This window comes from Triticum urartu, chromosome 6 (assembly GCF_003073215.2).
Source record: "Triticum urartu cultivar G1812 chromosome 6, Tu2.1, whole genome shotgun sequence".
NCBI lineage: Eukaryota > Viridiplantae > Streptophyta > Magnoliopsida > Poales > Poaceae > Triticum > Triticum urartu.
The window spans coordinates 173,624,914-173,652,810 of NC_053027.1; positions in this window are offsets into that span (position 1 = coordinate 173,624,914).

Genomic DNA, 27,897 nt, shown 5'->3' on the forward strand with positions numbered 1-27,897 from the left:
GCAAAAGGATATTCCTTTTGTTTTTGATGATGATTGTTTAGTAACCTTTGAAACATTCAAGGAAGCCTTAATATTTGCACCCATTGTTCAACCACCTGATTGGAACTTGCCTTTTGAAATTATGTGTGATGCTAGGGATTATGCTATTGGTGTTGTTCTAGGACAAAGAGTTGATAAGAAACTTAATGTTATTCATTATGCTTGTAAAACTCTAGACAATGCTCAAAGAAATTATGCTACTACTGAAAAGAATTCTTAGCAGTGCTATTTTCTTGTGATAAATTTAGATCTTATATTGTTGATTCCAAAGTAACTATTCACACAGACCATGCTGCTATTAAATATCTTGTGGAAAAGAAAGATGCTAAACCTAGACTTATTCGTTGGGTTCTCTTGTTACAAGAATTTGATTTACATATCATTGATAGAAAAGGAGTTGAGAACCCCGTAGCTGATAACTTTTTTAGGCTTGAAAATGTGCTTGATGACCCACTACCTATTGATGATAGTTTTCCTAATGAGCAGTTAGCTGCAATAAATGTTGCTAATAGTACTCCTTGGTATGCTGACTATGCTAATTACATTGTTGCTAAATATTTACCACCTAGCTTTACATACCAGCAAAAGAAAAAAATTCTTCTATGATTTAAGAAATTACTTTTGGGATGATCCACATCTTTATAAAGAAGGAGTAGATGGTATTATTATACATTGTGTACCTGAGCATGAACAGGGACAAATCCTACAGAAATGTCACTCCGAAGCTTATGGAGGGCATCATGCTCGAGATAGAACTGCTCACAAGGTACTGCAATCTGGATTTTATTGGCCTACTCTCTTCAAGGATGCCCGTAAGTTTGTCTCTTGTTGTGATGAATGTCAAAGAATAGGTAATATCGCTAAGCGTCAAGAAATGCTTATGAATTATTCACTTGTTGTTGAACCATTTGATGTTTGGGGATTTGATTACATGGGACCTTTTCCTTCCTCTAATGGGTATACACATATTTTAGTTGTTGTTCATTATGTTACTAAATGGGTAGAAGCCATTCCAACTAGTAATGCTGATCACAACACCTCTATTAAAATGCTTAAGGAAGTTATTTTCCCAAGGTTTGGAGTCCCTAGATATTTAATGACTGATGGTGGTTCACACTTTATTCACGATGCTTTCCGTAAGATGCTTGCTAAGTATGATGTTAACCATAGAATTGCATTACCCTATCATCCTCGGTCTAGTGGTAAAGTTTAACTTAGCAATAGAGAAATAAAATTAATTTTGCAAAATACTGTTAATAGGTCCAGGAAGAATTGGTCTAAGAAATTAGATGATGCACTTTGGGCTTATAGACAAGCATATAAAAATCCTATGGGTATGTCTCCTTATAAAATGGTTTATGGAAAAGCTTGTCATTTGCCTCTTGAGTTAGAAAATAAAGCATATTGGGCAGTTAAAGAACTCAACTATGATTTCAAACTTGCTGGTGAAAAGAGGTTATTTGATATAAGCTCATTAGATGAATGGAGAACCCAAGCTTATGAGAATGCAAAGTTATTCAATGAAAAAGTTAAACGATGGCATGACAAAAGAATTCAAAAGCTGGAGTTTAAAGTTGGAGAATATGTTCTTTTGTTCAACTCTCGTTTTAGATTTTTTGCAGGAAAGCTCCTCTCGAAATGGGAAGGCCCATACATCATCGAGGTGGTTTACTGGACTGGAGCCATCAAAATAAATAACTTCGAAGGTACTAACCCGAAGGTTGTCAATGGGCAACAAATAAAGCATTACATCTCAGGTACGCCTGAAAGTAATATTATCCAAACTTTGACACCGGAAGAACACATGAAAGAGTCCTTCCGGAACACTCCAGAATCGTGAAAATAAAGAGTTACATGATACGGGAAGTAAACAGACTTTGAAAAATCCGTAAAAATATTTTTTATTAGTTTTGGAATATTTTAAAATTTTGGAAATAAGGAAAGTTCTAGGAAGCGTCCCCTGGTGGGCACAAGACACCAGGGCGCGCTAGGCTTGCCTGGCGCGGCCAGGTGGGTTATGCCCACCTGGAACACCTTCCGGACTCCGTTTTTCTTCTGTATGCTTATCCTCCAAGATGAAAAAAATCTATATATACTTCCCGAAACTGTTGATCACCGTATCATGGAGAAATCCTCTGTTCTCTCTTTCCTTGCTGTTTTCTGTCAGATCCCATCTACCAAGGCCTCCTCAAGCTCCTCCCAGGACAAGTTCTTCAACAACATCATCAACCCATATTTGCGGGAAGTGGTACAGCACCCTCAAGTCACCCAGATGCATGAGGGGGTGCTTCACCTCTGCAATGTGCTGTGTCCCAAGGGAACGGGAAGTGTGGAGGCCAGGCTTGAAGCTGTGGAGCAAGATGTCTTCCAGTGCAAGGGGATGATGGAGCGTGGGCTCAATGCCAATCACCTCATGATCACGGACCTTTCCTTTGATCTCAAGGTCGCTGGCAAGCCCATGCAGGACATCATCTTCACCCTCAACGAGCAAATCAACTTTCTCCAAAGCCAGATCTATGATCTTCAAAACCAAGTCTTTGAATATGAGGCGAGGTTTAAAGGTATGAGTTTGGCTGCTGGTTGGAGGACTCCTGAGACTCACTCCTCCTCTTATGATGGTGGGCCACGGCCATGGAAACCCGAGGACAAGATCTCTTCTTCATCACCACCATCATCTTGTTCACCACCAAAACAAAATTGAGTATCGAGTATGGGCACTCCCCTTGGGTTCCGCCAAGCTTGGGGGAGGTGCCCCGATATCGTATCATCCCACTATATTTTTGCTTTTACTTATTTTAGTTCGATCCTTTTGCTTTAGATGAAATAAAGTTTAGTTCGATCCTTTCTTCTTTAAGAGTTTGCTTAGTGCTATATCCTTGTAATCGTGTGGAAGTTATATAATAAAGTTAGTTTGAGTTTTTGCTTTCTTTACTTTCATGTTGCAAATAAAGAAAAGAAATAAAGAAAGAAAAAGAGAAAGGAAATAAATGAAGAAAGGAAATAAATCAATAAGATTATATACTAATCCTACGGAAGGTGATGGCACCACATGAGGAAAAGTATAAGAAGGGAATGATGCAACTCATGAAAGAATTAATAAGGGAAGAGAAGATTCACATATAGATATACTATCCTAGAAATCTTTTGTGATTGTGAGCCCTCATAAAAATATTATATGCCAAAATTGTTGACATTGGTCAAGGAAGATAACTTAATGGTTTATGTTTGTTTATATTAACATAGAAGTCATATTATCATAGGTCCTTTAACATGTGATGCTTGCCCCCTATCTTTGCCAGCCAAAAATTCCGCACTAAGTAGAGATACTACTAGTGCATGCAAAAACCCTTAAACCCAAATCTTTTTCAAGTGTCCACCTGTAAGTGCATCTAGTGCCACCCCTAGTTGGTTTTGGAGTATTGACAACAAACTTGGTTGAGGGACTAATGTGTTTGTGAGAATTGCAAGATAACATAGGTAGTAGTCCCTCATTGATTCGGTTTACCTACCAGAGATGACCCCTAAAAATGTGTGAAGACATTGAAGACAATGGTGGTCTGTGAAGATATTCACAATGAAGATTATGACTCGAGAAGACATTCACGTGAAGACTATGGAGTGCGAAGACATAGTTGTTTAGTTGTTTCCTTTTCTTCTTTGTTGAGTCATAGGAACCACCGCACTATTAAGTGGGGTCCAAGTGAACAAAGTCAAAGTGATGAAGTGATGGTCAACCAAATCCTATGTCTTCGAGCGAAGACAATGAGAGCAAATCTTATCGAGAGCTGGATGAGTCAGCTTTACTTGTAGCCCAAGTCAAGCTGTCGCGTGTGTTTGAAATCTGACCGTTGGACACGTGTCAGTTCCTTAGTGACCCAGGCTCATTTCAGACAAATCTGGTCGGGTTGCCTCCTGGCTATAAATAGCCCACCCCCTACACCATAAATTGGTGGCTGCCCAGAGTTAGTGCACGGCTTTTGTCATTCGAGGGCAACCCACCTCCAAAGCATTTGAGAGAGAAATCCTTGCGAGGATAAAGCCATAAACATCCAGAGCCAAAGAGTGTTAGGCATCACTAAAGTCTTTCTGTCTATGTGATCTAAAGACTTGTTACACTTGAGGACTATGAATCCTCCAGCCGGTTAGGCGTCGCGTTCCGAGCATCCAAGAGTCATTGTGGATTGCCGGTGAACAAAGTCTGTGAAGGTTTGGAAGTCTACCTTGAAGACTTACTAGAGTGATTGGGCGAGGACTGTGTGTCCTTAGCTCAAGGGGAATAAGGTGAAGACACGGTCTTTTGAGTTGAATCTCAGGCTCCCTAACCAGACGTATAGTTGTCGCAGCAACTGGAACTGGTCCAACAAATCCTTGTCCTCACCAAGCAGCTGGTTCTATCCTTTACCTCTCTTTACTTACTGTTTGTCTTCGTGAAGTCGTTGCCTGCTTGCATGATCTGATTGACTTCATTGTGTGAAGACTATTGTTGTTTGGCTTCATACTATCTTCCATCCTGATCCATACTACCTAGCCGCTGATAGTCTTCGTGCTTTCACTTCATTGCTTACTTGACTATGGCTTGTCTAGTGTAGTCTACCTTCCGCTGCATATCAATAGGTTCATTTCTACTGTTTGTCTTCAAAGCCCCCGTGTTTTGAAGACTTTCATAAAAATCATCTATTCACCCCACTCTAGTCGATAACTAGCACTTTCAATTGGTATCAGAGCGAGGTGTTCCCTTGTTCTGTGTGATTCGGTTTAACCACCTGGAGTTTTAGCTATGTTGACTATAGGGACAATCAAGGTCTTCGCTATGTGCCCCATTTCCGATGGTCATGATTATCCCCTGATGGAAGGCTATGATGAAGAAGCGCCTTCTAGCTATGGAGAGTGAGCTTTGGACTGTCACAGAGATTGGTCTCACCGATTTATGCAAGATGGCGCGTGTTGATGACATTCAGAAGTACACCCTTCTGGATACGAAGGCGAAGGCTGTTATATGCTCCTGTCTGTTAAGAGACGAGTTCAGGCGCGTCATGCAACTATGCAATGCAAAGCTTATATGGGACCGTATCTCTGACGTCTATGAAGGTCATCGAACATGTCAGGACCCATGGTTCCTCGAATTCAAGGAGTCTCTCAAAACGATGACTCCCGAACCTGAGCCATCTTCTCCCACCTACTGCTTCATGGCATGTGGTGCCAAGGTAAACTCATGTGATGCTTACTTTCAAACTTCAAGTGAAGATGACCTTGAATTTGAATCTAAACCTAGATACAGAACACTTAATAAAATTGCAACAGAACAACAAAATGCTACAGAACATATTCAAAAGTTGCTAGACAAAAGTGATGACCTGTTGGACACGGAAATGACTCGAACTCAGTCCTTAATTGAAGACATTAAAAGTCTTCATTCTAAGTACGAAGAACTTGAATGTCGTCATGAAACGCTCTCAACTACTCATGAAAAGCTCTCCTATTATTATCTTCAAAGGAAGCAAGAGCTTGAGAACTTGAGATCGGCTCATGAAGATCTTCAAAAGGAGAACAAGTCACTCCGTGCTCAACAGATCAGTTCCGCTCAGGAAGGATTTGAACCACCATGTCTAAAATGTCTTGAGCATGATAACACTATCTCTGTTGTTGAATGTTCTACTGCTGCTACTATTGAAATATCTTCAACTGCTGATGTGGAAACTAACCCCTCTACTGAGGATACCACTGCTATTGCTGATGAGAATGCCAGGTTGAATACATTGTTTGAGATAGGAATGTACAAAAGTCTCAAAGGGCATCAGACACTATGTGATGTCCTCAAGAAACAGATTCTGAACCGAAACCCTAGGAAAGAGGGTGTAGGGTTTGATAGGAAAATGAATGTTGATGGTTCTTACTGGAAGCCTAAGCAGTACCCCAAAACCACATGGGTTGCTGCAAAGGGACCTTCAGTGGATCCATCTACCTTATCTGGCTTCACTTGTGCTAACCCGATTGTCATTGATGAATCCTTTGATGCAAACTATAAACTGTTTAAGAATCAGAATGGTGAAGTGTTTGCCAGGTATATTGGTACTAACTGCAGGAATGGACCACCTTTGAAGAAGATCTGGGTACCCAAAAGTTGTCTTGAAAATCTTCAGGTGAATGTCATCATGACACCACCTGGGAAGAAGACAAACCCCAGACCAAAGGCTTCATACGGTCCAAAGGCTTCATACAGAAAGAGGCCTCACCAGATTCACCCTAACACCAATGTTTTGCAGGGAAACCATACTGAGGCCTATGAATATGAGCATGTTTCATCAAACCGCCATGTTCATAAGACCAATAACTACTCTACTTATTCTTATGAGTATTATTCACCTCCTGCAAGGCTATTTGCTAGGGCTCCAAAGCCAAAGTTCTCAGATGCTGCACTTGGACTTATTGCTTCGAAGCCACCCATGAGGATGTGGGTGGCTAATAAAAATTAACTCTCTTTTGCAGGGAAAGGTCTCCAGCCTGAAATCAAAGGCGTCTGATGCTTATGCTGGGGACCTTAAACATCTTGTGGGGCGCAAGATAAAATGCCCAATGGTCTTACTATGTATTTCGTCCCAGGATTCCTTGACATACATCCTACTTATCCTAACCGTGATCTGAACTTTCATAATATGCGTGTTGAACAAATGTTTATGCTTCACACTTCCCTTGGTGAAGCCTATCCCCCAAACTACACTGTAGGGTACGACACCAAAGGCCTCTGAATGGATTATGGACAGTGGATGCACTAACCACATGACTGGTGATTGTAGTCTTCTCATGGACTCAACCTTACGTCCATCCGACAAGAGTCACATCACATTTGCTGATACTGGTAAAGCAAGGTATTGGGTCTAGGTAGAGTTGCAATCTCAAAGGATTAGCACATGGATAAAGTGATGCTTGTTGAATCCTTTGGTTTCAACTTAATGTCTGTCTCAATTCTCTATGATCTGAATATGGTAGTGATATTTGGAAAGTATCGTTGCCTTGTGCTTATGGAATCTGACAAATCTCTAGTCTTTGAAGGATACCGAAAGGACGATTTGTACATGGTAGATTTCTCGGTAGGACCACAATTGGCCATATGTCTTCTAGCAAAAGCTTCAGAGTGCTGGCTCTGGCACTGGAGGCTAGGGCATGCTGGCATGAGGAACTTGTACACTCTCGCGAAAAAGAAGCATGCCGTAGGCATAGAGGGCGTCAGGTTCAAGAAGGATAATCTGTGTGGTGCCTGCGAAGCTGGAAAGATGACAAGGGACAAGCATCCCTCGAAGACAATCATGATAACATCACCTCCCTTCGAACTGCTACACATGGACCTATTCAGCCCTACTCATTACTCCACACTTACTACCACTGCTTGTCTCTATGGCTTCGTTATTGTTGATGATTACTCAAGATATACATGGGTGCATATAATCCTTTACAAGAATGAAGTGCAGGATGTATTCAGACAATTCGCCAATCATGCCATGACGAACTATGGCATCAAGATCAAGCACATCAGAAGTGACAATGGCACAGAGTTCAAAAACACCGGCCTCGACACTTATCTTGATACATTGGGCATCACTCATGAGTTCTCAGCTCCATACACACCTCAGCAGAATGGCACCATGGAGCGCAAGAACAGAACACTCATTGAGATGTCTCGGACGATGCTTGATGTGTACAAGACTCCAAGGAAGTACTGGCCTGAAGCCATTGATACTGCATGACACATCATCAACCGTGTTTATCTTCACAAGCTTCTAAAGAAGACATCATATGAGCTACTGACTGGTAAGAAGCCAAACGTAAGCTACTTCATAGTATTTGGTGCTAGGTGCTGGATCAAGAATCCACATCACACTTTGTTGGGGATATGACTATCAGTTATGACCCGCCCAGGAGGGGCCGGGTCATCCCTATGACGGTTCATCTGGATAAAGCCCAAGAGGATATTAACGATGGCGGTCCATGGATAGGCTTAGTAAAAGGCCTAAACCCGGAGGCGGCTTACGACCCGTAGAGTGTAAACCGCCATGTACGTGTAGACTTGTAATGTAAGGCATGTAAGATAAGTCACTGAGCCGGACACGTTGTATGAGCCGGCTGGGACTCTGTAGGCCACAGGGCGTTAACCTCTGTATATAAGGGGACGACCCGGCAGCGGCTGAGGGCAAGAAAATAGCAAGTCGAAAGCCAGGCAAAGCGTGTTTGCTCCCTGGTAATCGAAACCCTAGCAATACCACCTCAAACTGGAGTAGGCCATTACCTTCACAAGAAGGGGCTGAACCAGTATAAACTCTTTGTGTCCTTTGTCCCATTTAACCCCTTTAAGCTAACCTCATCGCAATGGCTCCACAGCTATGTCCTTCCATGAGGACATCTGCCGTGACACTTCCACGACAGTTGGCGCCCACCGTGGGGCCTGCGCACAGTGGTTTTGAGTTCTTAAAGGGCAGCTTCGAAGGGCTCAAGGGATACGCTGTGGGCCGGATGACCAAGAGTCGTTGCGGCAAGCTCTACATCGACGATGCAGGCTAGGGCCCCGAGGCCGGCTCAATTGAGTATGGGTACCGGGTCCCCTTCGGCGGAATCAATGTATTCATCGGCAAGATAGGCGAGCCGGGCCCTGAGCCGGACATCTGCACCGACATCATCGAGACGGCTTAGCATGCACGACCCGCCCGGGCTCAACCCGCCGTAAGGCATGTCTTCGTTGGGTTCACCCATGGGGCTAAGTTGGAAGGCTCTGTCTCTGGTGGTGAGACAGAAATCTGCTCTAATGATGAGTTCACAAGCGAGACCAGCTCAATGTATCAACTGCAAGACGGATGGCTTGGGGGCTATTCTGATGGCGACAGTATTCCGGATCCCCGTGAGCCGCCGAATAGGGTGGCGATCTTCATGTCTGGCACACAGCCGGTTCTCGGCTCGACAGCCGCCGCGGTTATGACTTCTAGTGTAGCCGCGGTCACGGTAGCTCGGGCTGGCGGTTCAGCTCGCTCGCCGGCTCAAGTCTTAACAGATCTATTGGATGCTCTGGTGACTCTGATGGAGGTTGAGGTAACCCAGATAACTAGGAGCAACAGAAGGTAGAAGTGGCTAAATTGCGTGATGGAATAACGCAAGCTAAAGCAGACTTAGCGGCAGAGAACGCTAGGATGGCTGCAGAACAAGCTGTTTTGGACGCCCAAGCACATTGGATTCAAGCAGATTCATATCGACTTAGGGTAGATCAGAACGCTTCACACGAAGTCTTGAGGAGAACGCACCGGAGCCGTTTTCCCTTGGTTTACGAGTCGAGGGACCTCTTCAACACCCCTGGAGCTGGAGCCAGTAACCCGCCGGTGGTGAATCGAATAGTTGAACCGCCTGTCCAGCCGCATATGAACAGCACTCCACCTCAACATGTGATGACACCACCGGGTCATTACTCCACCCCTCTGGCAACATGATTGCTGCAGCTATACGATTGGCAGCTCTGCCAGACAAGGGTGAAACTCCAGTGGCGGTTGAAACCTGAAGGGCCAGGGAGCTTCTTCAAACAGCTTTGGTGCAGCAGCAGGCTTATTCTTATAGTCGTGGTCGGATTCATGCGACCCCTCTCCCAAGTCGGAGCTACAGTGGGCACATTGACTCGCCAGCGGTCTCAAGTACTGAACAACGTCGAACCAACCTCACGGACATGACCCGGTGCGTAACGGAGTCAATGCACTGGATTTGGTGGACCAGGCCAGAGCATGTCGGGGGGCTGAGCTGGCGGCTCAACTGGCCGCTCATCAGCACGCGCCGGTTTACCCGACAGCTTCAATTGAGGCATGTGTGACTTCCAAGGCGTTCGGTGCGCCATGTCTAATGACAGCTATACAAAACGAGCGTCTGCCCAAGGACTTCAAAGGCCCTCGCAAGGTGCCTAATTACACGACTGATCAACCCCCTGAGGTGTGGGTGGAAAGTTATGAGAGGAAATGATGGATGTTAGCGAGGCTGCGTACGCTAAGTATTTCACCATGATGTTAGAGGGGACGGCTCACACCTGGTTGAAGGGGTTGCCAGCTAACTCCATCAGGTCATGGGCGGAGCTGAAGGCCCGGTTTATCCAGAATTTCAATTACATGTGCAAGCTGCCTATGTCGATTGTAGATTTGGTTTCTTGTGTTCAGGATGAGGGTGAGTCAACGACCAGCTGGGTGCGCCGGGTCTCGACCACATACATTCTTAAGATAATATCAAAGTCGGTTCGCGGTTCTGACGTTGGAGAAAAATTGCCAATTCATTCCACTCAAGCAGAAGCTTGGGTGGCTCAAGCGTCATTGCAATGACATGGGGGAGCTAATGGTGGGTCTTGTAAAGTATGCCAACTCTGATCATACCAAGGACCCCGATTCTCAGGATGAAGGGAAAGAAGAGTAACGACATTAACGGACAACAGTACAATCCTACCAATCAGGGCAGCAACGGTAAGCGCAAGGCTGATGATTTTGTGGCTAACATCGGTGCGCATAATTATAACCAGCGTCGTAAGGGAAAGCCGGCTCCGAGGATAGGATTCGACCTTGAGGCAATGTTAAATCAGCTGTGTCCAAAACACGGAATGGGTCAGAAGCTGGCTACTCATTCATGGAAAGATTGCAGCATAATGAGAAGTTTTAGGGAGTCCATCCAGCACCATCATGGCCCGAACGGCGGATCAGGGTCCGGTTCTCATGGCCCGGGTCATGGAGGCAGCAGTTCAAGTTCCGGGTTTCAAGGTCACGGTAACCAGGGTGGTTACAGTCAGTAGAGTAATCAGGGGAATCAACAGCAGCAGCAGTCTGGTTATCAAAGCAATCCAAAGCAGTTGAATAGTGGGCAGTACCACGCTTTCACCACCAGTTTGTGTAAACAGGATCAAAAGCTTCATAAGAGAGCTGTGAACACTATTAAGCCGGCAGTCCCACGTTACTTGCGGTGGTCAGAGCAGCCTATTGTGTGGAGTCGTGAGGATCATCTGCCCCGGGTTGATAATCTGGGTCACCTGGCTCTGGTGGTGGCACCTCAGGTTGGGGGCTATAAGTTTACTAAGGTGCTCATGGACGGAGGTAGCAGCATTAACATCCTTTATTATGAGACCTTCCGTCGCATGGGACTGACAGATAAGAATCCTAAGCCGTCAAACACTGTCTTCCATGGTGTGGTGCCGGGTAAGTCGGCCTACCCGATGGGTAAGATATCTTTGGAAGTTACCTTTGGAGACGAGCATGATTCCAGGTCTGAGACTTTAAACTTCGAAGTGGTCAAGATTAAGAGCCCTTATAATGCTCTGTTTGGGCGGCCGACTTACGCTAAGTTCATGGCGAGGCCTTGTTATGTCTAGTTGCAGCTTAAGATGTCGGGTTACAAGGGCACCATCACAGTACATGGGAGTTGCAAGGTGGCCTAGAGTGTGAGGAAGGCAATGTGGCTTACGCTGAATCGGTTTGTGCAACGGAGGAGCTGAAATTTTACAAGGATAATGTTGACCTGACAGACATGACGTCCTTGAAAAGCCAACCACAGAGCATGATCCTTTGTTAAAGTTTAAATCGGCAGATGATACCAAATTGATTGACTTTGTCCCTGGTGACTCATCTAAGCAGTTCAGCATCAGTGCTAATCTGGATCCGAAATAGGAAAGCACGCTCATCGAGTTCATCCGTGAGAACCGGGACATCTTTGCATGGAAACCTTCAGACATGCCGGGTGTACCGAGGGAACTCCCTGAGCACACTCTTAACATTGATCCGAAGTTTAAGTCGGTTAAGCAATTTCTTCGTCGGTTTAACGAAGAAAGGCGAAAGGCCATTGGTGAAGAGGTGGCCCGGCTCTTAGCAGCCGGGTTTATCATTGAAGTTTTCCATCCTGAGTGGGTGGCTAATCTGGTGCTGGTACTCAAAAAGAATGGCACTTGGCGGATGTGTGTGGATTACACGGACTTGAACAAAGCTTGTGCGGCTGATCCGTTTGCTCTCCCTCGTATTGATCAAATCATTGATGCTACAGCGGGTTGTGAGCATTTAAGTTTTTTGGATGCTTATTCTGGTTATCATCAGCTCAAGATGGTAGTTAAGGACTAGGAGAAGACAACTTTCATTACTCTGTTTGGAGCCTTCTTCTATGTGTCTATGCCTTTTGGGCTCAAGAGTGCCCAGGTGACTTATAAGTGGTGTGTACAAAATTGCCTTCACAATCAGATTGGGCGCAATGTACATGCTAATGTAGATGACATTGTGGTGAAGTCAAGAGAGAATGAGACCCTAGTTGATGATTTGAAGGAGATGTTTGACAATCTCCGGGTCTACAAGATGATGCTTAACCCGGCTAAATGTGTCTTTGGTGTACCAGCAGTCAAGCTTTTGGGGTTTCTGGTTTCTAACAGAGGCATTGAAGCTAACCCGGAGAAGATCAAAGCCATTACTTCATTGGCTAAACCGGCATGCGTCAATGATGTTTAGGGACTGGCGGGTCATATTGCGGCTTTAAGCCGGTTCATAAGCCGGCTGGGTGAGAAGGATATCCCCCTTTATCAGATGATGAAGAAGACGAAACAGTTTGAGGATCTGAAGAAACAGTTGGCTAAGCCGCCCGTGCTTGCTTCCCCTATTGATAAAGAGCCTCTATTTTTATACGTGGCTGCTAATAGCCGGGCCGTTAGTGTAGCCATTGTGGTGGAAAGGAAAGAAGTAGGCAAGGAGTACCTGGTTCAACGGCCGGTTTGTTACATCAGTGAGGTGCTTATCGAATCCAAACAGAGGTATCCACACTAGCAGAAGCTTGTATATGGGGTTTTCATGGCAAGATGGAAGCTTAAACAATATTTTCAAGGTCATCCCATCACTGTGGTTAACTCTGCTCCTTTAGGAGACATCATTCAAAACAGGGAAGCCACAGGCCGGGTTGATAAATGGGCCATTGAGCTTGGACCTCACGATTTAAAATATGTGCCTCGTACAACCATCAAATCCCAAGAACTTGTGGATTTCATCAATGACTGGATAGAGCTGCAGGCGCCTGAGGAAAAGCCGGATAACACATATTGGACTATTTATTTTGATGGGTCCAGACAGTTAGAGGGCTCGGAGGCTGGAGTTGTCTTGACTTCCCCACGAGGTGATAAATTTTCTTATGTTGTCTGGCTGATGTTCCCTTGTACTAACAATGCAGCTGAGTATGAGGCCTTGCTCCATGGTCTTCGGATGGTTAAAGAGATGAATCTGAGCCGGGTGAGGTGTTCTGGTGAGTCAGATCTGGTAGCTCAGCAAGTGTCTGGTACATGGGATTCTAAAGATCCTCTTATGGCGGCTTATCAACGCGAGGTTGATGCCATTGCAGGTCACTTCAAGGGTTATCAAGTTGAGTAAATTGACCAAAGGAAGAATGAGGCGGCTGACAATTTAAGCCAGCTAGGGTCACAGCGTAAGCCAGTCCCACCTAACACGTTCATGGATGTTCTACTCAACCCTTCGGTTAAATTACCTATGGAGGAGGACCTCACTGTTCCTGACACGGAAGCACAATTGGTGGCGGCTCTCCATGCTATTCCTGATTGGACGGTTCCGTATTTGACTTACATGACCCGGGGTGAGTTGCCAGAGGATGAGGTCTTGGCCAGACAGATAACCCGACGGTCTAAGTCAATGACGATTGTCAATGGGGAGTTGCACGACCGCAGTGTCACAGGGGCGTTTCAACGTTGCGTCTATCCTGAAGAAGGTTGTGAGTTTTTACGAGAGATCCACGAAGGAGATTGTGGTCATCATGCCGGCTCTAAATCTCTTGTAGCCAAGGCTTTCTGTCATGGGCTCTATTGGTTGACGGCTCACGCTGATGCTGAGGATTTGGTAAGCAGATGTCACGGCTGTCAGAAATTTTAATGACGAGCTCATGTGCCGGCTCAAGAATTGAGGATGATTCCAATTACTTGGCCGTTTGCAACTTGGGGGCTTGATATGGTTGGGCCTTTTAAAAGGTCCAAGGATAAGAATACCCGCCAATTGGTGGCAATTGATAAGTTTACTAAGTGGGTTGAAGCAGCCGGTTAGTAAATGTGATGCGGCAACGGTGGTTCAATTCATGAAGAAGGTGATCTTCCGTTTTGGCTTTCCACATAGCATTATAACAGATAATGGCACTAATTTATCTAAAGGCGCCATGGAAGAATTTTGTCAACGTGAGCACATCTGGCTTGATGGTTCATCTATAGCTCACCCTCAGTCCAATGGCCCAGGCTTATGGTTCCTTTGCAGAGAACGCTGGGTTGTTGGGTGGAGGAGTTACCCTCAGTGTTATGGAGCATCAACATGACCCCCAACAGATCTACGGGTTACACACCTTTCTTCATGGTTTATGGGGCAGAGGCGGTTCTCCCTAGTGACATCCATCACGACTCACCTCGGGTGGCGGCTTATGTTGAAGCTGACAATGAAAAGGCGCATCAAGACGCACTTGACCTATTGGATGAAGAATGTGATCTTGCGGCGGCTCGTTCGGTGATTTACCAGCAAGACATATGGCATTATCACAGCCGCCGGGTCAAATCCAGAACCTTTCAAGAAGGCGACTTAGTGCTCCGGCTCATCCAAGATCAGACAGATATGCATAAGTTATCACCACCTTGGGAAGAACCTTTTGTGGTCAGCAAGAATTTACATAATGGGTCTTACTACCTTATCGACGTTCGAGACAACAAGGACTCACGCACATCGGAGGAGGAGACCCGTCGGCCGTGGAACATTGCTCATCTTCGTCCCTACTATACTTGAGCCTCCGGCTCTCATGATGTACATAGTTACCTAATGTATATATTATAAGCAGTATAATAAAGTCGGCATCCCTGACAATTCAGGGCTTCTGTCGTTTCACTTCCTCGAAGCTGAGTCTTTATCATCATTTAAGAGGCTTGATGCCCACAATTTCAGGGACCAAAGAGAGTTGGATGCACAACACAGCTCAAACAAAGGTCCCTGATGAGTGCGATTCGTCAGTGTATCACTTGGGGGCTTCCTGCTCATCGAGCATAGCTGTCGGTACCCTCTTGATCGGCGCAATGCCAAAGCTTATATGATCACTTGGGGGCTTCCTGCTCATCGAGCATAGCTGTCGGTACCCTCTTGATCGGCGCAATGCCAAAGCTTATATGCTCACTTGGGGGGCTTCCTGTTCAAACATAGGTGTATTCACCAAAGAGAACATAGCTGTCGGTACCCTCTTGATTGGCTCAACGCCACATTTGTAAGTATGTCACTTGGGGGCTTCCTGTTCAAACATAGGCGTATTCGACCAATGAGAACATAGCGTTACTACCCTCTTGACCAGGTTTGTTCAAACATAGGCATATTCGACCAAAGAGAACAAACTTTGACATGGTCATCCTACCTGTAACCAGCTGCTTCAACTCCATCAGGTCATCTTGATTGACCTGCCAAACTCTTAACGATCAGTCTTTACCGCGTATTCGACCAAGACCTGAGCTCGATTAAGGTTCAAACGGTGGCATGTCATGCGAGAGCATGGTTTACAGATAGTCAGGATGAACTCAGGCTTCACAAGCTGCCTTCCTTGGAACTTGGATAAATCGGCCCGTGATGTATGCTGTTACTCTGGCCCCGCGTACTCCTGATAAGCCTTTGAGAAAGACCAGACTATATCTAGGGTTCAAATGTCGATTGGGCACACTGTGAGTCAGGCTCACAGAATGCACGAACAATCAGTGGCTCCGGCTAGTTTCATTGAAGAAGACACTTAGGCTTGGCAGCCTACAAAAGCCTCGAATTCTCTTTTGATTTCTTATGTGTGTTTGGTTTTTTCATTGTTTTCTGGTTTTTGTAAGTTGGGCCCAGCTGTCCCATTTACGGCTCATATTTGAAACATACCTTGGGTTTTATACAACCCATCAGGAGGGCATACTCTAAGCCGCCAGAGCGTAATGGATCCTATGGTCGGAGTTATAGCTCTACCATCTCTAAACTATGCAAAGCTGATAAGCCGATAGTTTAAGTATATACCACAGGTATGTCATTTTACTTAGTAATCATCAGAATGGCTCTGGTTATGGACTATTCGTCCCCAGTGGCTTTAATTGGGTATCATGACCCGCCCGGCGGTAAGCCGCCTGGGCACTTGTGTTTTCTTTGTGTGCGGGATAATAATCATTCAAATCTGCATATATCAAATACTATCATACTCATAATGGGTTTTAAACACTTGTGGATTAGCAGGATTATGCAAAACAGAAACGTGCACGATGGCACGACAGATCTAAGTTTTAACTACCCTATTACATGGCTCCGTGAGCCAAAATGAGATCAAGTGTTTTTCAAAGACCAAGTATTTAAACCGCCTGGCAGTTCAATCTTCCTGGCCTTGCTAATGGAAGGCCTCTGTTTCATCCCTTGTTGGTTCTTCGTCCTCCCCCGCCATCTAGAAGTTTGGTTTTGACCAATCAAAGGCACGCAAGGCGTATAATTCAGCTTCGTCATCGATAAGATCGGACGGGTCAATTTCAGGGGTGAATGTGTGCTTACGAATTGGAGGGATCCGGTCCATTACTTTATACGCTGGGGTAGACATCTTCTGATTGTCTGCATCGTAAGCCGGCTGATATTTGGAGAGGTTGGTCTCTTCAGCAATGACTATTGCATGAGGACGAATTTCTTTAACACAGGCGGTGAAGTGTTGCTGATCAAAAGATGTCTCATCCTCCTTTAAGCTCGGATACCTACTGGCCATGTCTGCTGGGTCTAATTCCGGTACCCATGCTTTGGCATGGCTCAAGGCTGTCACAGCTCCGGCTCTTGCACAAGACTGTTTAATTTCTTGAAGTCTAGTGGGCAAGATGGACAATTTCTTCAACACATCGCTCAACAGGTTGGGTCCTTGATTGGTTGGGGAGATAGTAGCAAGAGTACGCTGAGCTCCGGTGTACAATTTCTCGACAAGGGTATAAACCACCTTGAGCTTAACAAGCATATCCTAATTAAGGTTGCTACTGCTCGGACCTGAGGAAAACACAGATCGGCTAAATGGTGGTTTACATTACTATGACAAATACTCACTTTGGATGAATAGCAAGGCGACTCACCGAAGATAACAGAAACCATCTAAGATACACGGTGTTTTAAGCCGGTGAGCTCAGTGGTTACCTCCTGAAGAGTTGCTTCTGCTTTTTTAGCTCGCTGCGTTAAAGCAGTCTTCTCTTCAGCCCACGTCTTTTTCTCCACCAAAAAATGGGTCTTTAGTTTTTCCGACTCAGCTGCGCTAAACAGGAATTTTGACTCAGCTTTCCAAGTCTCAGTTTCCTAAGCTGCCAGCCGGGTCTTTGCATCGTTCAATTGAGACTCCAGTTCAGTAGTAGCAGCCTGTATGAAGCACAGAGTTACCAACACATTTATATCAGGATTACAACAATAAAAAGTCCCAAGTCCTTTGCAAGCAACAACACTTGGCACTTGGGGGCAAATGTCTGTCAAAACAATTTTTCAAAGAAACGACTCTTATGAATAAAGTCCCAAGCACTTTGCAAGCAACATTACTTGGCACTTGGGGACTAATGCATATTGCTTGTATCTTAGTAATGATGAGCTGCATGTGTTGTAAACAGTCTCAGCCGACTCATGGGGGCTATGCAGTTAAGCTCTACTTTCTTACACAGTGATAAATAGGACCGGCTCATTCATGCTGATTGAACCGACCCTTGGGGACTACGGATGCAAAATTACACTATTTCAGCATCCGGTTTAGTTTTAAACCGGACTTGGAGGGAGTTTAGGACAGAAGCTTATGATTCTTCTAAGTCTACAGATTATTCAATCTTATCATAATCAGAAGACTTGGGCGCTGGCAGGATGTACATAACTTATGTAAGCCAGATGACATACCTCATATTTCTGATGCATCTACTTCACCATCTCAATTTCCAAATCGTGGCTGGAGTGTACTTGGTTGAGATAACCAGACAATATTTCACTACTGCTCAATTGAGCATAGTGGGAGACATCAAATCTCACTTTCTGTCTCTCGATCACTTCTTGCTTGGTAGAATGTTTGGCTAAGACAGTTGGATTCCCCAGTTCAGTAAAACCGGTGCCAGTGATCAGAACGTCATCAGTGTAAGTCTCTGATGGTTTAAGTGAGCTTGACGGTTCAGTATTAAAAGATTCAATGTTGGTTTGATCAGCAGAGAGGTCAGGCATCTCAGCTTGAGTGTTAGAAGCAAGATCTTCTGGTTGTTGTTCAGAGGCTTCTGGTGCAGAAGCTTGCTGGTCCGGTTCAGCAACTTTAGGGTCTTCAGCCGGCTTGGTCACCTTTGCTTTTTTGTTAGGCTTTGCTTGTGCACTTAAAGAGTTAGGACAAGTCAATATAATGGTGAGGATATAAAAGTACAGGAGAAAGGTAATTGTTCTTACCTAGGGGTAGTCTTGAAAGCCGGTAGCTGGGTCTGAGATGAATTGCCAGAGGAAGAACGAGAAACCTCCTGGAAAGTTTGACTCAAAGGAATTGAGTGGCTGGTAAAAGAGACCCGCCAGTAAATAAAAAGAGTTAAGGTTAAAAGAACCTCATTTTGGCGTTTTCGAGGAGCGGGAGTGTTTGGTAAACCGGAGGATAATTCTTCACCTCCGCTGGTCTGGGTCTGACGTCGATTCTCGTATTGCTGTCATTTCAAAAGAAAGTGAGGATCTAAATAAGCCAAGGGGTGTGAAAATCTTACTTTCCGGGTTACACGCCGAAGTTTCTGTCTTGGCAAAGGTTCTGAGTCGGAGGAAATAATAGTTACCTCTTCTTCAACTACTTGGCTGGCTCCCGTGTCGTCTTGATAATAGTCAGTGTCAATAAGATGGTTGAAAAACAAGCCAAGAGAGTCAAGGGCTCTCTCCGACTCAGAGGTGTCATCCAGCTTAAGCAGATCAGAGGCGCTTGGCTTCTTCTTTTTCTTGGTGGTCTTCTTGAAGGTTTTCCTGACGGCTTTCTTGGCAGCCCTGGCCTTCTTAGCAGCTTCATGATCATATGCCTTTTTCCAAAAATCAGACTTAGCCTGTAAAAGTTGTCAAAGGTTGAGTAAAAATTTTGAATAATGAAGTAAAGGTAAATAAGTTCAGAGACTCACATCCGATGGCGGGTTAAGCTTGCAGAAAGGGGCCAGACCCGTTTCAATGGAATCTTCTGGATCTTCATTCAGAAGGGACTTAACCATTTCATTTATTGCCTCGTCAGCTAATGGTGCAGAGCTGTGGCGCAGTGGATCCTTTACATCACCAGTGTAAGTGCACATTAAGCTGGAGCGGTGACTCAAAGGGATGATCCGCCAAGAAACCCAGCACCTGACTAGGTCAACACCAGTTAAACTGTTTCCTAGCAGAGCTGTAACTTTTGCAATGGTAGGAGCAAGTTTTGCCCATTCAGTGGTGGTAAGATTCTCAGGAAGATTGCGCTTTGAGTCCAGGCGCTCAATACGGTAACCCTGTAGAGGATTCTCGTCAGCCAGAGAGGTATATTTGCAGTAAAACCACGTTTGATTCCAATACTTTGGGTGACTCGGCAGGAGTGCATAAGGGAAATGGTTTTTCTTCTGCGTTGAATTGATATTCCACAAAGTTCCAAACTGGGTCCGTTGGTGAATTCATTATGGCGGTTCAAATAGAAATTTTTTCTAAAGAGGTCGATGATGGGCTCCTCTTGAAGGTATACTTCGCAGAAGACTTGAAAGTTACAAATATTTGACACGGAATTGGGTCTATTGTCTTGAGGATGGAGTTGGAAGAAGTGCAGAACATCTCAAAAAAACTTAGAGCCGGGTGGTGAGAATCCCCGGTTCATATAATCAGTGCGGTTGAGGTCTTCATTTGCCCGGTTCAGGGGCACGGTAGTGTATGCCATTCTTTTCTGGCAAATATACGACTTTGACCAAGTCTTCGAGTGTGCCGTCAGTGACGATGGACGGGACCCAATTGCATGTATAAACTATCTTTGGCGGCATGGTGAAAGAAGGAAAACCTAAAGGGAGGAAGTTATTTGCCGATTCAAATCAGTTAGTGAAATCACAAGTTAACAGTTGCAGTATACATTCAGACTGGCGGCTTAAGTGAGGACTAATGATATATGGTTAATTGTAAATTGGATATGTAAGCCGCCATGACACATACTGGTATTCAAAGGTCTGACAAGAGCAAAATTTTACTACGTATGGGGACAAACAAGTTTTGCAGATTGAAGCTACGAGATTGAATCTGCGGCAGTTCAGGAAAAAGGAAATAAATCCTAAATATAAAGTGGTGGCAGCAGGAAAGTGAAGGTGCTTGGATGAGATCTACTGCGACAAGGATATATTCTGGTATAAAAAATAGGAGCTAAAACTGCTACCGCGCGAGGTTTGTACTACTTTCAGATGAAAACTATGGATTTGGGATGATGAAGAGGAAGAACGGTGATGAACATCGATGAACAGAGAAACCCTAGTGGAGATCCATTACAGCGGAGAAAGAAAAGAAGTACTTACTGGATATAAGGAGCATCAAAGAGGCGCCGCAGTTTTCTGGTCCAGTATAGGGTGATGCAGCGACCGAGGTCGAGGAAGACGATGAGCTTCGCAGCGGCTCCGGTGTTCAGAAGCGCAGACGCGTTGCCAAGGAAGGTGGAAGACGAGAAGGAAAAGAGAGGAGAATGAGAAGAGGGCGGCTTGACCCTATTTAGAAGGAAAAGAGTAATAGGTGGGCACAAAAAATGAGGAGGCCAAATGATGATTATCCAACTAATTGAACGCCTTGATTTTTGGAAGGTTGTTAAAGGTAAAAGATCCGTTAAAGATACGTTATGTCACATGCGAAGTTAATGGCAGATGACGTCAAGAAGGATTTCTGAAATTTCTGGAGATGATGTCATGGCGGGTTACACTGTTTCACAACAGATGAAAAAGGATTTTTCTAAGTGTCGAAGATTGACATGAACAAGTTCAAATCAACCTGGGGCCTAATGTTGGGGATATGACTATCAGTTATGATCCGCCCAGGAGGGGCTGGGTCATTCCTATGGCGGTTCATATGGATAAAGCCCAAGAGGATATTAATGATGGCGGTTCATAGATAGGCTTAGTAAAAGGCCTAAACCCGGAGGCGGCTTATGGCCCGTAAAGTATAAACTGCCATGTACGTGTAGACTTGTAATGTAAGGCATGTAAGATAAGTCACCGAGCCAGACTCGTTGTATGAGCCGGCCGGGACTCTGTAGGCCGCAGGGCGTCAACCTCTGTATATAAGGGGACGACCCGTCAACGGCTTAGGGCAAGAAAACAACAAGTCGAAAGCCAGGCAAAGCGTGTTTGCTCCCTGGTAATCGAAACCCTAGCAATACCACCTCAAACTGGAGTAGGCCTTTACCTTCACCATAAGGGGTCGAACCAGTATAAACTCTCCATGTCCTTTGTCCCGTTTAACCCCTTTAAGCTAACCTCGTCACAATGGCTCCATGATACATCTCCAACGTATCTATAATTTTTGATTGCTCCATGCTATATTATCTACTGTTTTGGACTATATTGGGCTTTATTTTCCACTTCTATATTATTTTTGGGACTAACCTATTAACCGGAGGCCCAGCCCAGAATTGCTGTTTTTTGCCTATTTCAGTGTTTCAGATAAACAGAATATCAAATGGAGTCCAAACGGGATAAAATCTTCGAGAACGTGATTTTCTCACCGAACGTGATCCAGGAGACTTGGACCCTACTCCAGGGAGTCAAAGAGGCGGTCACGAGGGTGGGCCCCCCCTAGGGCACGCCCACTTGCCTCGTGGGCCCCTCGGTGCTCCACCGACGTACTCCTTCCTCCTATATATACCTACGTACCCCCAAACGATCAGAACAGGAGCCAAAAACCTAATTCCACCGCCGCAACTTTCTGTATCCACGAGATCCCATCTTGGGGCCTGTTCCGGAGCTCCGCCGGAAGAGGGCCGTCATCACGGAGGGCTTCTACATCATCATAGCCTCTCCGATGAAGTGTGAGTAGTTTACCTCAGACCTTCGGGTCCATAGTTAGTAGCTAGATGGCTTCTTCTCTCTTTTTGGATCTCAATACAAAGTTCTCCCCCTCTCTTGTGGAGATCTATTCGATGTAATCTTCTTTTTGCGGTGTGTTTGTTGGGACCGATGAATTGTGGGTTTATGATCAAGTCTATCTATGAATAATATTTGAATCTTCTCTGAATTCTTTTATGTATGATTGGTTATCTTTGCAAGTCTCTTCAAATTATCCGTTCGGTTTGGCCAACTAGATTGGTAGTTCTTGCCATGGGAGCAGTGCTTAGCTTTGGGTTTGATCTTGCGGTGTCCTTTCCCAGTGACAGATGGGGCAGCAAGGCACGTATTGCATCGTTGCCATCGAGGATAACAAGATGGGGTTTATTTCATATTGCATGAATTTATCTCTCTACATCATGTCATCTTGCTTAAGGCGTTACTCCGTTTTTAACTTAATACTCTAGATGCATGCTGGATAGCGGTCGATGAGTGGAGTAATAGTAGTAGATGCAAAATCGTTTCGGTCTACTATGTCACGGACGTGATGCCTATATACATGATCATACCAAGATATTCTCATAACTATGCTCAATTCTATTAATTGCTCAACAGTAATTTGTTCACCCACCGTAGAATACTTATGCTCTTGAGAGAAGCCACTAGTGAAACCTATGGTCCCCGGGTATATTCTCATCATATCAATCTCCATCACTTTTATCTTGCTTTGTTTTTACTTTGCCTTTTACTTTTTACTTTGCATCTTTATACCAAAAATACCAAAAATATTATATCTATCAGATCTCACTCTCGTAAGTGACCATGAAGGGATTGACAACCCCTAATCACATTGGTTGCGAGTAGCTATCGTTTTGTGCAGGTACGAGGGACTTGAGCGTGGCCTCCTACTCGATTGATACCTTGGTTCTCAAAAACTGAGGGAAATACTTACGCTACTCTGCTGCATCATCCCTTCCTCTTCGGGGAAATCCAACGCAAGCTCAAGAGGTAGCAAGAAGGATTTCTGGCGCCGTTGCCGGGGAGGTTCACGCAAGTCAAGATTTGACTCCCAACAACGAGCCATTTCTGGTGCCGTTGCCGGGGAGTCTACGCAAAAAGTCAACATACCAAGTACCCATCACAATTCCTATCTCTCGCATTACATTATTTGCCATTTGCCTCTCGTTTTCCTCTCCCCCCAATTCACCCTTGTCGTTTTATTCGCCCTCTCTCTCCCTATCCTCCCTCTCTATTTGCCTCTTGTTTGCTCGCTTGCTAGTTTGTTTGCTTGTCATCATGGCTAGTCCTCTTTCTGCTCCTATGTCTCCCGAGTTTGAAGTCCTTCACTGCAAACAAAAGCAAGGATAAAACTTAAAGGATTGCTTGGTTTAGAATGATGAAATCTTATCGTAAATGCACCCTAGAAGTAAATTTCAGAATTTTGCTTCGCAACTTTTATGTTGGGCTTAATATGTCTCATAGACAACTTTTGGATTGTGTTGCCAAAGGTAATTTTATTGAAATTGATCCCAGTATCGCACATGAAATTATAGAAGGTATTGTAGGAACTTTACCTCAAAAAAGGGGCCCCATCATACCCAAGAGAAAACGCAAGTTTTTGAGAAAATTTGCGAAGTAACTAAGATTTTACAGAAATCTCTTGAACCTCTTAAGAGCGTTAGCGTAAATCTTCACAGCATGAACATGTTGATTACTCTTTGCAATAAGCGGTCGGATTCTTTAGATCTCAAGATCTCTGAATATGAAGGGAAACTTAAGGAACCTCCCGGATTCGAGCATAACATCGCTAAAAGAATTAAGAATCAAGATGACAATACCTAGATCTATCCTCGCTTTTATGCCTAGCTAGGGGCGTTAAACGATAGCGCTTGTGGGAGGCAACCCAATTTTATTTTTATTCCTTGCTTTTTGCTCATGTTTAGTAATAAATAAATTACCTAGCCTATGCTTTGGTTGTGTTTTTTGTGTTTAATTAGTGTTTGTGCCAAGTAGAACCGTTGGGAAGACTTGGGGAAAGTCTTGTTGAACTTGTTGTAAAAAACAGAAACTTTAGCGCTCACGAGAACTGCTGTAATTTTTATTTGAAGAGTGATATTTAGTTAATTATTTTTGCAGATGATTAATAGATAAATTCCTCACGTCCAGAAATTTATATTAGAATTTTTGGGGTTCCATATCTTGAGCTAGCTACAGATTACTACAGACTGTTCTGTTTTTGACAGATTCTGTTTTTCGTGTGTTGTTTGCTTATTTTGATGAATCTATGGCTAGCAAAATAGTTTATAATCCATAGAGAAGTTGGAGTACAGTAGGTTTAACACCAATATAAATAAAGAATGAGTTCATTACAGTACCTTGAAGTTGTCTTTTGTTTTCTTTCGCTAACGGAGCTCACGAGTTTTCTATTTTGAGTTTTGTGTTGTGAAGTTTTCAAGTTTTGGGTGAATTCTTGTGATGGGTTATGGAACAAGGAGTGGCAAGAGCCTAAGCTTGGGGATGCCCATGGAACCCCCAAGATAATCCAAGGACACCAAAAATTCGAAGCTTGGGGATGCCCCGGAAGGCATCCCCTCTTTCGTCCACTTCCATCGGTAATTTACTTGGAGCTATATTTTTATTCACCAACATGATATGTGTTTTGCTTGGAGCATCTTGTATTATTTGTGTCTTTGTGTCTTAGAATGCCACAATCATCCTTTATGTACACACCTTTTGAGAGAGCCATACATGAATTAAAATTTGATAGAATACTCTATGTGCTTCACTTACATCTTTTGAGCTAGATAGTTTTGCTCTATGTGCTTCACTTATATCTTTTGAGCTAAGTAGTTTTGCTCTATGTGCTTCACTTATATCTTTTGAGCTAAGTAGTTTTGCTCTATGTGCTTCACTTATATCTTTTGAGCGTTATAATTTTGCTCTATGTACTTCACTTAGATCTTTTAGAGCACGGTGGTGGATTTGTTTTAAAGAAACTATTGATCTCTCATGCTTCACTTAAATTATTTTGAGAGTCTCTTAATAGCATGGTAATTTGCTTAATAATAATATGCTTGGTATTCAAGATTTGTGAAACTTTCTTTTGAGTGTGTTGAATCCTAAGAAAAGATTGAAGCATGATAATTGTTTTGAGATATGGAGGTGATAATATTAAAGTCATGCTAGTTGAGTAGTTGTGAATTTAAAGAATACTCGTGTTAAAGTTTGTGATTCCCGTAGCATGCACGTATGGTGAACCGTTATGTGATGAAGTCGGAGCATGATTTATTTATTGATTGTCTTCTTTATGAGTGGCGGTCAGGGACGAGCGGTGGTCTTTTCCTAGCAATCTATCCCCCTAGGAGCATGCGCGTAATACTTTGCTCTGATAACTTATAGATTTTTGCAATAAGTATATGAGTTCTTTATGACTAATGTTGAGTCCATGGATCATACGCACTCTCACCCTTCCACCTTTGCTAGCCTCTCTAATACCGTGCACCTTTCGTCGGTATCATACACCTACCATATACCTTCCTCAAAACAGCCACCATACCTACCTATTATGGCATTTCCATAGCCATTCCGAGATATATTGCCATGCAACTTTCCACCATCTAGTTCATCATGACACATTCATCATTGTCATATTGCTTAGCATGATCATGTAGTTGACATAGTATTTGTGGCAAAGCCACCGTTCATAATTTCTTCATACTTGTCACTCTTGATTCATTGCATATCCCGGTACACCGCCGGAGGCACCCATATAGAGTCATACTTTGTTTTAGAATCGAGTTGTAATCATTGAGTTGTAAATAAATAAATGTGTGATGATCATCATTTAATAGAGCATTGTCCCAATAAAAAAGAGAAAGGCCAAAGAAAAAAAAAGAAGGCCCCAAAAAAAGAAAATAAATAAAAAGGGGCAATGCTACTATCCTTTTACCACACTTGTGCTTCAAAGTAGCACCATGATATAGCGACTCTCATATATTGTGCTTCAAAGTAGCACCATGTTCTTCATATAGAGAGTCTCATATGTTGTCACTTTCATATACTAGTGGGAATTTTACATTATAGAACTTGGCTTGTATATTCCAATGATGGGCTTCCTCAAATTACCCTAGGTCTTCGTGAGCAAGCAAGTTGGATGAACACCCACTAGTTTCTTTTGTTGAGCTTTCATACATTTATAGCTCTAGTGCATCCGTTGCATGGCAATCCCTACTCACTCACATTGTTATCTATTGATGGGCATCTCCATAGCCCGTTGATACGCCTAGTTGATGTGAGACTATCTTCCCCTCCTTTTTGTCTTCTCCACAACCACCATTCTATTCCACCTATAGTGCTATATCCATGGCTCACGCTCATGTATTGCGTGAAGATTGAAAAAGTTAGAGTATGAAACAATTGCTTGGGTTGTCATCGGGGTTGTGCATGATTTAAATACTTTGTGTGGTGAAGATGGAGCATAGCCAGACTATATGATTTTGTAGGGATAACTTTCTTTGGCCATGTTATTTTGAGAAGATATAATTGCTTTGTTAGTATGCTTGAAGTATTTTTTTATGTCAACATAAACCTTTGTCTTGAATCTTTCTAATCTGAATATTGATATCACAATTAAGAAGATTTGCATTGAAATTATGCCAAGTAGCACTTCGCATCAAAAATTCTCTTTTTATCATTTACCTACTCGAGGACAAGCAGGAATTAAGCTTGGGGATGCCTGATACGTCTCCAACGTATCTATAATTTTTGATTGGTCCATGCTATATTATCTACTGTTTTGGACTATATTGGGCTTTATTTTCCACTTTTATATTATTTTTGGGACTAACCTATTAACCGGAGGCCCAGCCCAGAATTGCTGTTTTTGGCCTATTTCAGTGTTTCGGATAAACAGATTATCAAACGGAGTCCAAACGAAATAAAATCTTAGGGAACGTGATTTTCTCACCGAACGTGATCCAGGAGACTTGGACCCAACTCCAGGGAGTCAAGGAGGCGGTCACGAGGGTGGGGGGCGCCCCCCTAGGGTGCGCCCCCCCTGCGTCGTGGGCCCCTCGGTGCTCCACTGACGTACTCCTTCCTCCTATATATACCTATGTACCCCCAAACGATCAGAACAGGAGCCAAAAACCTAATTCCACCGCCGCAACTTTCTGTATCCATGAGATCCCATCTTGGGGCCTGTTCCGGAGCTCCGACGGAAGAGGGCCGTCCTCACGGAGGGCTTCTACATCATCATAGCCTCTCCGATGAAGTGTGAGTTGTTTACCTCAGACCTTTGGGTCCATAGTTAGTAGCTAGATGGCTTCTTCTCTCTTTTTGGATCTCAATACAAAGTTCTCCCCCTCTCTTGTGGAGATCTATTCGATGTAATCTTGTTTTTGCGCTGTGTTTGTTGAGATCGATGAATTGTGGGTTTATGATCAAGTCTATCTATGAATAATATTTGAATCTTCTCTGAATTCTTTTATGTATGATTGGTTATCTTTGCAAGTCTCTTCGAATTATCCGTTTGGTTTGGCCAACTAGATTGGTAGTTCTTGCCATGGGAGAAGTGCTTAGCTTTGGGTTCGATCTTGCGGTGTCCTTTCCCAGTGACAGAAGGGGCAGCAAGGCACGTATTTCATGGTTGCCATCGAGGATAACAAGATGGGGTTTATTTCATATTGCATGAATTTATCTCTCTACATCATGTCATCTTGCTTAACGCGTTACTCTGTTTTTAACTTAATACTCTAGATGCATGTTGGATAGCGGTCGATGAGTGGAGTAATAGTAGTAGATGCAGAATCGTTTTGGTCTAG